At 27.7% G+C, this 12,581-nt stretch overlaps 1 protein-coding gene across 3 annotated transcripts in view; it reads left to right on the top strand.

Moving 5' to 3' along the window:
- Positions 1-12,581, top strand: part of LOC122502460 (furin-like protease 2) — a 381,086-nt gene that overhangs the window by 287,501 nt on the left and 81,004 nt on the right. The window lies entirely within an intron of this gene.

The raw sequence follows: 12,581 nt of genomic DNA, 5'->3' as shown, positions 1-12,581 counted from the left end.
CTGATTGCAAATCTAAACTCCGATGTGTAAAAAATTCAAAATTTATTATTTAACATGACAGACAGCTTTTTAAATTATTTTACGGATTTTAACATGTAACTAATGAAAATAAAAATGTATTTTATAATTTAACATCCATTTAAAAAAATTTCAAAGGTTGAAATAATAAAGAACATTTAAATTACTTACACAAACGAATACCGTAACCAGCATTGTAACGATCAGGTGAAATTTTCCACAAAAATAAAAATCTATTATAAAATGCATTTCAAAAATTGACTTGATAGTTATATTTAAAAACATTTTTGAATTAATTAAAAATATTTTTTCTGACATTTTTACATTAATTTGAACATCCTAATAATAAGTGGCTTTCGTACCATTCATTATGGTTGTCAATAAATTTGTGTTAAAAATAAAAATGATATTATAACTCTGATCGTTAATTATAATGCAAAAACGATGTAGCAGTTTTATATGTTATTGTAGATTCATTGGATTTATTAAAATAATTAATTGCAATGTGAAAACGATGTAGCAGTTTTATGTAATAACATTTATTGGATTTATTAAAATAATGAATATATCGATTTTAGCTATGGTAATTGCATATTCTGTTTATTTTGCTTAAATCCGCGTATCATATATTATATATTCATATTCCAATATCATTGCAGTAACAATTTTCTCAGTAATACCACAAAAGCGACATCTAATTTATTTAATTTTAAATAGATGCATTAATCTCTATAAAGCTATCATGTAAAAGTGACTTAATCATAGATAAATTAATATTAACGATTAGATTAACGAAAAAAGACTATCAAAATTTAAGTTAATTAACAAGTAGAGGTGAGGTACTTGAAAACTAATCGACGATTCACATTACAGTGGTTACAAATAATTAAAATGTGGATAAAAGACGAAACCAATTTTTAATAGTGGCTCATTTGGTTAAATTTGAAATAATTTTAATTGTCGCTTTGTTGCTTATGATATTTTTTATCCCAATAGGCACAAAATTATCTTTTGTTACATCGAACTAACCTAATTATTATATTCCCTAGTGTTTCCTGATTTAATTTTAATTAGCGATAATCAAAATTGGGACGGGGTTTCGTAAATGATCAAGAAATAATTTTATTTGAAATAAGTGTGTATTTAAAATGAACGAAATATAGAAAAGATGAAAATGATGCACAAACTTTCTAATAACTGAGACTAGTGGTCTCTTTACCTTGGAACAGAGGGTGATCCTGGGGCGCATGATTATTCCCCAAATGTCATTTTACCGAACTGCACTTTTGCGAATACTCATTTTTGCGAAAAGCCAATTTTGCGAAATGTCACTTTTGCGAATTGTCATTTTTGCGAATCGCCATTTTTACGAATTGTCAATTTTCCGAAAAGTCATTCTTGCGAATTGTCATTTTTACGAAAAGACATTTTTGTGAAATGTCATTTTTGCGAAAAGTCATTTTTACGAATTGCCATTTTTGCGAATTGTCATTTTTAAGAAATGTCATTTTTGCGAATTGTCACTTTTGCGAATCGATATTTTTACGAATCGCCATTTTTACGAATTGTCATTTTTGCGAATAGTCATTTTTGCGAAAAGTTATTTTTACGAATTGTTATTTTTGCGAATTGTTATTTTTGCGAAAAGCTTTTTTTACGAACTGTCATTTTTGCGAATCGACATTTTTACGAATTGTCAATTTTCCGAAAAGTCATTTTTGCGAATCGCCATTTTTACGAATTGTCAATTTTTCGAAAAGTCATTTTAGCGAATTGTCATTTTTGCGAAAAATACAATAGTGAATTTATAGACCTACAAGTTTTCTATTGTATTTTTCACAAAAATGACAATTCGCAAAAATGACTTCGCAAAAATGAGAATTCGTAAAAATAGCGATTCGCAAAAGTGACAATTCGCAAAAATGACATTTCTTAAAAATGACAATTCGCAAAAATGGCAATTCGTAAAATTGACTTTTCGCAAAAATGACATTTCACAAAAATGTCTTTTCGCAAAAATGACAATTCGCAAAAATGAGTTTTTGAAAAATTGACAAATCGTAAAAATGGCGATTCGCAAAAATGACTTTTCGGAAAATTGACTATTCGTAAAAATGTCCATTCGCAAAAATGACAATTCGCAGAAATAGCTTTTCGCAAAAATGACAATTTACAAAAGTGACATTTAGCAAAATTGGCTTTTCGCAAAAATGACTATTCGCAAAAGTGCAGTTCGGTAAAATGACATTTCGGAAAAATGACATTTGGGGAATAATCATGCGTCCCGGTGATCCTTCTTAGGTTGCGTTGTCCAAATACAATAGGCTTTTCACAGGCAAATTAGCTTCTAAGTGGTTGCAGGTTGACAATTATGACTTATGATCCTCGTAAATTTTTCTTGTGTTAATTATGAATTCACAAACTTGAACAAGACTTCCGAATATAGAATTTAGAAAACGGTATAAAGAATATTTTCACTGGTGTGTAGAAAACAAAAATATCAGACTGACGTTTAAAAGAACCACTGTTGAAAATTTTAACTCACGTGCACGAGACCAGTTCCTGATGATGGAAAATTCAGACTTTGTATGGAGCACCACGTCTTAATTGAGACTTATAATACTGACGACTACATTTTCTTGACTGACTTGATGTTGATGGTCTGGCCCTTTTTATACCAAAAATAATTTTCGAAGATACACCTTAAGCTATATGTGTTCTTAGATAATCCGTCATCAAAAGAATATTTTTAAGATGTATATCAACGTCACAGCCACAAATCTAAGTTTCATTTGACGTACATTTTCATCCAATGATCAAAAATATAATTCATAATTCGATATTCCATATATATTTGTATAACTAACCACATCAATAATGAACTTAATTTAAAGAAGTCATAAAAGTGCTTAAATCATTAAATTTTAAACTCTTTTAAACTCATTAAAAAGTTTGCAGTAAAGGAATTTCTTTTCAGAAGTTTTAGAACTGTGATGAAAGATTTCTGGAGACAGTTTTCGAATAAATATAGAAAAAAAAAGTTGATCCAGTGATGTTCAGAGTGTCCGCTAATGTGTGGGTTAAAATTACCTCTGATGTTTAAGCAAAAAGAGGCAGGAATGAAATTTCTCTCGGTACCTTTAAAGAGAAAAGTTTCAGTATCCGCCCACTTCATCTTCTACATTGCGGCTTCAAATGCTTGGATGCGTTTCGAAGTCCGTTCGAATGTGCACGACCCATGGAAGCTGGTGTGCTTTCAGGTTTATCGCTTCCAGGCATCACCTTTGGCTTTCGGCCAAAGGTAATTTTAGACACGTCAAATACTGATAACGTTTTAAAAATTCATATTATCTTCTCATCCGATGAATTACTGATTGACGTTCATTCATATTGCTTTATTGTGAATTTACAACAAAACGAAACAAAATTGTAAAAAAAAAGTCCATTCAATAGGAAAAATGGATTTCATTTATGTTGTATGAAGAAGAAAAAAAGTTTAACCGGACGATTGTTTCATGAAAAATAGAAATTGAGAGGAAATTTTGTTATTGCGTTTGTCCAAAATGTGAAGTGATTCTGAGAATTTAATTTAAATTTTTATAAAATTGCTGCAGGAACTATTTGAGTGAAACTTCCAATTGATTCAATTACTCTTATTACACACATTGGAAATTGAAAATACTTTTACTTTATTGAAATAAAACCTGGTTGAAAGAATGGTTGAAAAAGAATTTTTTATGACAAAATATGTTTCTAGAAATTATTTTCTATATCATGTTTAATGTAATATTTTTTACATATTTTTTTTGGGTAAAGTCTTTCCTCTATCATCACCAATAACAGGGACGACTCGACACGTAAACTTACGCTCAACATCCCAGATCGCGGCATTCCAACGACGTCTGACGTTTCCACACCGTCGAAAACGTCAGAGACGGAAATGCGCGAACCGGATTCCATTACTGAAAATTCTTTGGCTTCCTGCTACTCCCTAGCAGAAAGTTCCATGAAATCCAAAGCTTTCAGGATGCGTATTGAGAATTCTACTCGGGATGACTTTCCACCCAGTTGTACTCCCCTCGTGTGTAACATCTGTCCACTCGGGCGGTTACAATGAATTCTGTGAATTTTCAGATACAAAAAAGAGGGATTTTAACAGTCATTGTCTCAACTTCTGATAAAAACAACATTCAGCAAAGATTAATAACGCTTAACCGATTTTTAAACTGTCAGAAACTTTTAGAGTTTTAGTGTTTTTATAAACACTTTTTTAAATTATGGTATAGAATTAAAATTTCGAATAATTTAATTGATGAATTATTAATTTTTAACTCGAAAGTCAATAACTCTTATTATTTTTAATTTAAATTGTTTATTTTTTTTAACTACCTAAGGCACGTTTGAGGTAAGAGATAAACAAGAATTAAGTAGACTACAAAATCAGCTTAGCCCTAAGCCAAGTTCATTCCACCTCTTCACCATTCTGGTTATGTTGGTCTGACAGAAAGGCTGTTGTGTTTACTCCAGAGACAGTAACATGGCTGCTATTTACCCTGTCGTCGTGCTTGCATAAGAAACAGTTTGAGCTTTTCTTGCAGTCTGCAAACTTGAGATCAGTCTTACCGCACGAAGAACATGCAGCCAATCTGTCCGCCGGTTTTAGCTTCGAAATTCTTCCTATTATGGGGTCGTAATATAGACATCGATGATTCATTGGGACCATAAATGTTACCACTACCAAATAGTATAGTGCAAGGGTCAGTTTCTTCAAAAACATCACCAACACTTTTCTTTCTGATCAACGTACTTGCATAGAAATAACTGGAAAAAATATATTGACAAAATAGCAATTTAACACTTATAAAATTCTTCAAAATTTTAATACTAATTATCTTAAATATAAGTATCATAAAAATCAATTAACTGTGACAAACACTACAATGGCAAAATTTTATGGTTTGCTAGAAATTCACAAAGAAAATGTGCCTTTTCAACCGATTGTCTCTCTTGTGAACAGCCCGACGCATTTTCTGTCAAAAACTGTATACGACGAATTAAAATCTGCAATTCCTTTGCCTACATCGCACATTAACAATAGCTTTGAATTAAAAGAAAAATTAAAAAATATTTTGTTACCAGATAATTTTGTAATACTTTCCCACGATGTGGGTTCACTCTTTATGAACGTTTCGTACGAATTAGTTCTCTGAAGCTTAAATAGAAGAATCACAAATATTCAAAATTCTTGTAAAATTCCATTTGTTGATGCAACTAATTGTGTTAAATTTCTTTTCGATAATACCATCTTTGTTTTTAATGAAAAAATATACCAAAAAATTTACAACACTCCTATGGGTGAGCCTATGGGTTCTTCGATGCCACCACTATTTGCAGATATTGTCATGGATGACTTTGAAAGCAATTCTTCAAAAATATTAAAAAATAAATCTAATTGTATTCCTGTTTTTTATTTTCGATATGTGGACGATATATTATTAAGTGTTCACACAGATCATGTCGATTTAGTATTAAATGTTTTCAATTCTCATAATAAAAATTAAAAATTCACTTACGAATTAGAAGTTAATAATCAGATTAATTTTCTCGCCATGACGTTAATTAAAAATAACAAACTTATTACTATTTGATTCCAAAAACCGACATCTTTTAATAGTGTAATCAATTACTTTTCAGGACATCCAATTCAACAAAAAAGAAATATTGTTTATAATTTATTAGACAGTGCTATTTTATTGTCACATGACCCTTTTCATAAATGTAATACTGAAAAAGCGGTTTAAATTCTACTTAAGATTGATTACAATGATTTTGTCAATAAACATATATAACAATTATTGAACAAAAATCAAAATAATGAAAACTCGGCTATTTATAGTCGTATTCCAAAAAATTGCATTCCTTTGAAAGAAAATTAGTCACAATTGTCAAAGATCTTAAAAAATTATAATTTATTGTCAATTCCAATGGTTAATAAGTATTTGACTTCGATTGTTAAACTAGGAAAGGATGCAACTAACAAATGGAACCAAACTGGTATCGTTTACAAATTGAATTGTAATAATTCTTCTGCCACTTACATCGGTGAATCAAACCGTAGTTTGGAAAAAAGAATCAAGGAACATATAACAAAAAAATTGAATCTGTCGTTAATGAACATCAAACTACACTTAATCATTCCTTCAATTTTGATGAAGTTAAAATTGTAGATTTGGAATCAAATTATAAAAAACGATTAATTTCTGAAATGTTATATATTAAATTTAACGATCATACGATCAATAAGAAAGAAGATGTACATTTTCTAAGTAATACTTAGTTTCCTCTATTAAGAAATTAAGAAATCTTTTAGATTTTAGTCTTGTTTTGTCATCCGTACGAAATGCCACTATTCTGTCTTAACTTATTCGTTTTAATTTTCGGACATTTTTATTTTATTCGAGACGTGTTACAAATGTAACAAATTATTTATTTAACCTTTAGAGGGCCGGTAAATTTGCATAAATTTTAATAGTTTTTTTTTAATTTATTCTTCTTCTTCTTCTTCTTCTTTTTCTTTTTTAGTTTATGGCTTCGACTAGTCAGGCCAATTTTTTTAAATTTATATATAAGAAGTCAATTCGATAAAAGATTTGTCAAAATAAATGGTAGCCACTATAGTGGCCCGGCCCTCTACAGGTTAAATAATTTATATTTTTTAAAAAAAGACCAGGTAGATATTAATTTTGTTTTATTTGTGTAAAAATTGTAATTTTATTTCACTTGTAAATTAATAATTGTTTATAAAAAATTTTTTTCATTATTTAATATAGTGGCCTGATGATGGTGTCAAACCAAGACACCAAAATGTTGCACAACTAATGAAATAGTGTTTCATTTATTACTCTTCCGATAAAATCGATTAAAAGAATATCAACAAACTTCAACAAAGGGAAAAATCAAAAAATAAACTATATAATATTATTAATTTTCAAAGTTACAATATACATAATTATACAACTCAGGCGTATTATGCTTACTTTATCTACCTGTACAGGTGCATACTAAGCTCCACCTTATAGCCCAGCGGTCAATAAAATTTCTATTATTGCCCTAGGGCAAAAAAGTGTACTTTATTGACCTCTCGCAGACCCCTTGATAATATACCATAAATTCTATTAGAGTTATAATTAATTCCTATCGAATTAAAACTGATGTTGAAAAGTATTTGTTTTTAAAAATCGTTCCTCACTTAATTTGACTTTTTTATAATTTGCTCTTGTTTCTTTTTTGTATTTTCTTTTGTTGGAAGACACTTTATTTATTAGGTTGATATAATCGGCCTTTGTCAGGTTTACATCGTCATTTAACCAACTTCTTCTCTATTCTAAAGAATCAATAACATAGATTAATATTGCATAGTAATATGACAATATTGCTGCTAATATTATATCCGACTTGAAGCAATGCTTTAATTAATTAAGCAATGCTTGGAAATATTGATGCAATATTGTCTCCGCAATATAGCGGTAATTTATATTAGGAGCACTTGGAGACAACGTTGAAATAATAATATTTATTAAATTTTCAATAAATATTTTTAAAAAATAATAATATTTATTAAATTTTCAATAAATATTTAAATGGTAAATGATAATTTACTGTAATTAGAAGAATTTTCCTCTCCTCAACAAACATAAATTTCACTGAAATGAAAATTTACTTGAAATTTTGAATTATGAACGTGAACTGAGATGATAGTTTACTGTCTAATAAATTTGTAGCTTAGATACGTGGCTTATTGGAGTTTCGCTACTCATATGTGACTAGAGCGTTCCGCATTTACTGTGAGACAACGGACAGGCGTCACTCTGTCGATAAGCTGGTTCAGTGGAACGATTGGCCGTCCAATGCGTGGAATTATCGAGATTGCCCGCCTCGTATCGCCGTAAATTAATTTACGACCCTAGCGGTCCATCCCACATATCTACACGTAGGTAAATGCCTTCCTGTATGCATGTCACGCACAAAGCAATGCCGAAAATATTATTCAGAGAACTCGCTCTCTCTGGTAGGGAGCGAGAGAGGGATGATGATAAAAAAAAAATTTTTTTTTTGCTTCAACGATTTGTATATTCATCGTAACTCATTCGTTCGAAAACTCTGAACAAAAACTTATTTTTCTTTTTTTTGTTTCGATGCTTGAAATTAGATTAAAACAAATGCTAAATTCGTTTTGTTTTTATGTTTTGTGAACGAAAAATTTTTTCATATTTGAAAAAAGTGTTTTTTTTTTAATTTTAACTAATAACACTTCTCTTTGTACTGCGGGGAATGTATTTGCTTTTTAATTCAGTGCTTTCTTTTATCTTCTGAATACGAATCGGAGTGTGAGATTTTACATGTATTTTATTAAATTTTTTGTTTTACTGAAAAATGTTCATGCTATGGAATTAATTGCTTTTAGATTTTTTTCTGCTATCGCATTTTGGGGATTAAGACACATTTTTTTCTTCTCGGGATATTTTCTCGATTTTAAAATTATTTTAAGTGAAGTATTCAAGTTATTGTTGAAAACTAAAAAGGAATGTTGACAGAATAAATAAATTGCTGCTTTATTCAGTGCTAATTCGCCTGGGGAAATCACGAACAAAGTATAGAGGTGGCCGTCTTTATTGCACTTTTATTGGAATTCTGGTCAAAATCGATTGTTATATTTGATTTTTCTGTCTCTGTATGAGACAATATTTTTTTTCTACTTTTCTCTTCCTCTATTTATTGTATATTTTAATTTGCCATTTATATAAAAAGACAAAAAGAAAAATTTATGAAATGAACAATTTAGTATATGGGTTAAATTTTTTTTCCTCCCCAAAGCAAAATATAAATCAGAAATAAAGAAAAAACATTTTCCTATTTCATATGTAAATGAAAAAAAGAATTTTTTGCAATGAATTTTTTTTTCCCCGAGTAGGAGTATGGTATAAAATCCCATTTTTAGCAGAGCAGCCCTGGTAGTAAACTTAAAATCCTCGTGAATTTAACGCGAGCATGGAACGCATAAAAAAACAGAAAGTCGAGTTGCAATGTTTTACAAGTGAGAACGGAATGAACTACTATTTCTCTTTTTATTTTATTTTTTTTTGTATATCAAGAGGAATTTTGTTTTCTATCTAATAATAGTGTTTAGTTAAAGAATTTATTCACTGGAAATGAATAATTGATTAATTTTTGGGAAGATAATAAATTTTTGCAATTGTTTTCCACTTGTAGTGTTCATAGTGCTTTACCTAGTTGCGGTACGATGGTTCGTAATAGCCTTTATAAGCTCAGTCACCGATCGCTGGTCGCTAGCTTTAGAGTCTCGAGTTTGATGGAACGAACGGATTAGAACCCTATTGTATAAGCAAGCTCGTCCAGATATCTATGGATTATGCAAACGTGCCTTATCAAACGGTTAGATCGTCCTAAGTTTACGTCCTGTTGCAACTCGCTTTTAACCTGCCATTATGTGCTCAATATTATAATAAGTAATTAAAGGCGATTGTTTCTCTAACAAGGTGGAATTTTTGGTGAAAAATTATCTAAACAAAATAAATATTGATTTTTTAATTAAATATTTTTACAAGGCCTTAAGGACTCAAAGCTAAGTTCAGTTGAATTTGATTCGTTAGCTAACTCGGACACCAGATTGGCTTAGAACACGACATACATTTTTCCAATATCTGGATTAGCTATACTGACTATTTTTCTGCAAAATCCTATTCCGAATCTCTTGTCTGTTACGTCCCAAAAATATGATGAATAACAATACTTGTTTTAATTTAATTAAATATTAAAATTCAGGTAATTAATAAATTATTTTTAAGCTTGGATTTTTACATCCAATAGCTTAGGAACCACGATTCATATTATTTTTAATAGATGTGTAACAGTTTTAAATATTCTTGTCATTGACCATGGTTCGCTAGTTTTTGAAGCATTTCAATAGACATGCATTTCTTTAAAAAAAAAAATTGACGAAGAAAAAATATCTTATAACCCTGCTTAAAAATTTTATATTTTGTACATCAGATTTATCAGATGGTTGGCAAGCTTTTTTGTTCTTTTAAAGTCCATTGAAATATTCAGAATTACTAGCGTGTAGAATCAAGTCACGCAAACAGATTTCAATCTGACAAGAGTGAACGTCAATCAAACAATGTATTTTATTTTTATTATTTTTTTATTCTGAATGCTCTGTAAATTCAGAATATTTTTTCTTTATTCTGGTAGCAATTTAATTGTGTCATGATGGACAAGGAATTCTATTTTATAACCGAATGGAACAGAATGAAATACGTACTTCTAGAACAGACTATACTACTTACTACATGTTACCGAAAAAAATATGAAATCATTTTTGTAAGTTCGATTAATTATAAAATTGATCAGGGAAAAGTCAGGGATTTTTATTAAAAGTACTAAAAAAAAATTTAATTTTTAGAATTCATAAGAAAATTCAGAATTTTCTTTGCCTCATAAACTACGAAACTATACCACTAATTCTAATACCAAACCTTTATAAATTTTTTCTATTTCTGACAAAAATGGTTTTTTTTTAATATTATTTAATTATTACAAAAGTTTTAACGCAATTATCTTGATAAATAACAAAATTCTTCACAGAAATTCAATTATTTTGAGGAATTTTAATAAAATTCTTTACAAAATTCAATTATTTTCATAAATAACAATAAACATCACAAGAATTCAATTATTTTCAAATTTCAAAAGTAATAAAATTCTTTGAAGAAATTCAATTATTTTTAAAAATTTGAACGAATATCTCGTCAAGAATTCAATTATCTTTCCAAATAGCAAAATTTTTCGACAAAAATTCAATTATTTTCAAATGTTTAAATAAAAATCTATGAAAAATTTCAATTATTTCTTAAATTATTCCAATTCAATAATTTACTAATTTCATAAAATTTATCAAAAGAATGAATGATTGAACAAACTTTTACATAAAATTCTATGAAAAGATTCAATTATTTTCATAAATAAAAAAAATTCAATTTAGGAATTAAATTATTTTCATCGCAGAATTTCAAATATTTTTAATATAATTTTATTTTTAATACAAATTCAATTATTTTCATAAATAAAAATATTAATCACAAGAATTCAATTATTTTCAAAAGTTTAAATAAAAATCTATGCAAAATTCCAATTATTTTTAAAATTATTGCAATTCAATAATTTACTAATTTCATAAAATTTATCAAAAGAATGAATTATTGAACAAACTTTTTCATAAAATTCTATGAAAAGATTGAATTATTTTCATAAATAAAAATATTAATCACAAGAATTCAATTATTTTCAAAAGTTTAAATAAAAATCTATGCAAAATTTCAATTATTTTTAAAATTAATAATTTTTTTAAATTATTCCAATTCAATAATTTACTAATTTCATAATATTTATCAAAAGAATGAATTATTGAACAAATTTTTTCATAAAATTCTATGAAAAGATTGAATTATTTCCATAAATAAAATAATTTCATTTAGGAATTAAATTATTTTCATCGCAGAATTTCAAATATTTTTAATACAAATTTAATTATTTTCATAAATAAAAATTACAAGAATTCAATTATTTTCAAAAGTAATAAAATTCTTAGCAAAAAATCTAATTCTTTTTAAAAATTTTAATAAATATCTCCTTAAAAATTTAATTATCTTACCAAATAGCAAAATTTTTCGACAAAAATTCAATTATTTTCAAAAATTTAAATAAAATTCTTTGCAAAATTTCAATTATTTTCATCGTCGAATTTCAAATATTTTTTAATACAATTTTAAATAAATTCCTTGAAAAATGCAATTATTCTTAAAAATTTTATTAAAATTTGAGGAAAGAATTCAATTCTTTTGAAAACTATAAAAATACTTTGCAGAAATTAAATTATTTTCAAAGTTTTTGAAAAATTCTCATCAAGAATGAAATTATCTTCATAAATAGATAGCGAAATTCTTCTCAAGAATTAAATTATTGTCAAAGATTTTAACAAAATTCTTGGATAAATTTCAATTATTTAAAAAAAATTTAATAAAATTCTTCTTATGAATTCAATTGTTTTCAAAAATTATTATTTAAATATATAGTTAATTCTTCTCAGGAGTATAATTATTTTTAAAAATTTAAATAAAATTCTTTAAAAAGTTTTCAATTATTTAAAAAGAAATTTATTTAAAATTCGTCTCAAGCATTCAATTATTTCTTTAAAATATTAATAAAATTCTTCGCAAGAATTCAATTATTTTCAAAAATAATATAATTCTTCGCAGAAATCCAATTATGTTAAAAAATTTGTAAAAATTCTCATTAAAATTTTAATTATCTTTAGGGTCGTCCATATACCACGTGGACACTTTGGGGGGGGGGGGGTAAAAAAGTTTGAAAATGTCCACGATCCCATGTATTTCTGTGTCCACAAGGGGGAGGGGGGGGTCAAAAATCTTTGAAAAACTGTCCACGTGGTATATGGACGGCCCCTTTATAATTAATAAAATTTC

The sequence above is a fragment of the Leptopilina heterotoma genome, unplaced genomic scaffold (genome assembly GCF_015476425.1).
Source record: "Leptopilina heterotoma isolate Lh14 unplaced genomic scaffold, ASM1547642v1 Lhet_23, whole genome shotgun sequence".
NCBI lineage: Eukaryota > Metazoa > Arthropoda > Insecta > Hymenoptera > Figitidae > Leptopilina > Leptopilina heterotoma.
This window is presented reverse-complemented; position numbering and strand designations above follow the sequence as displayed.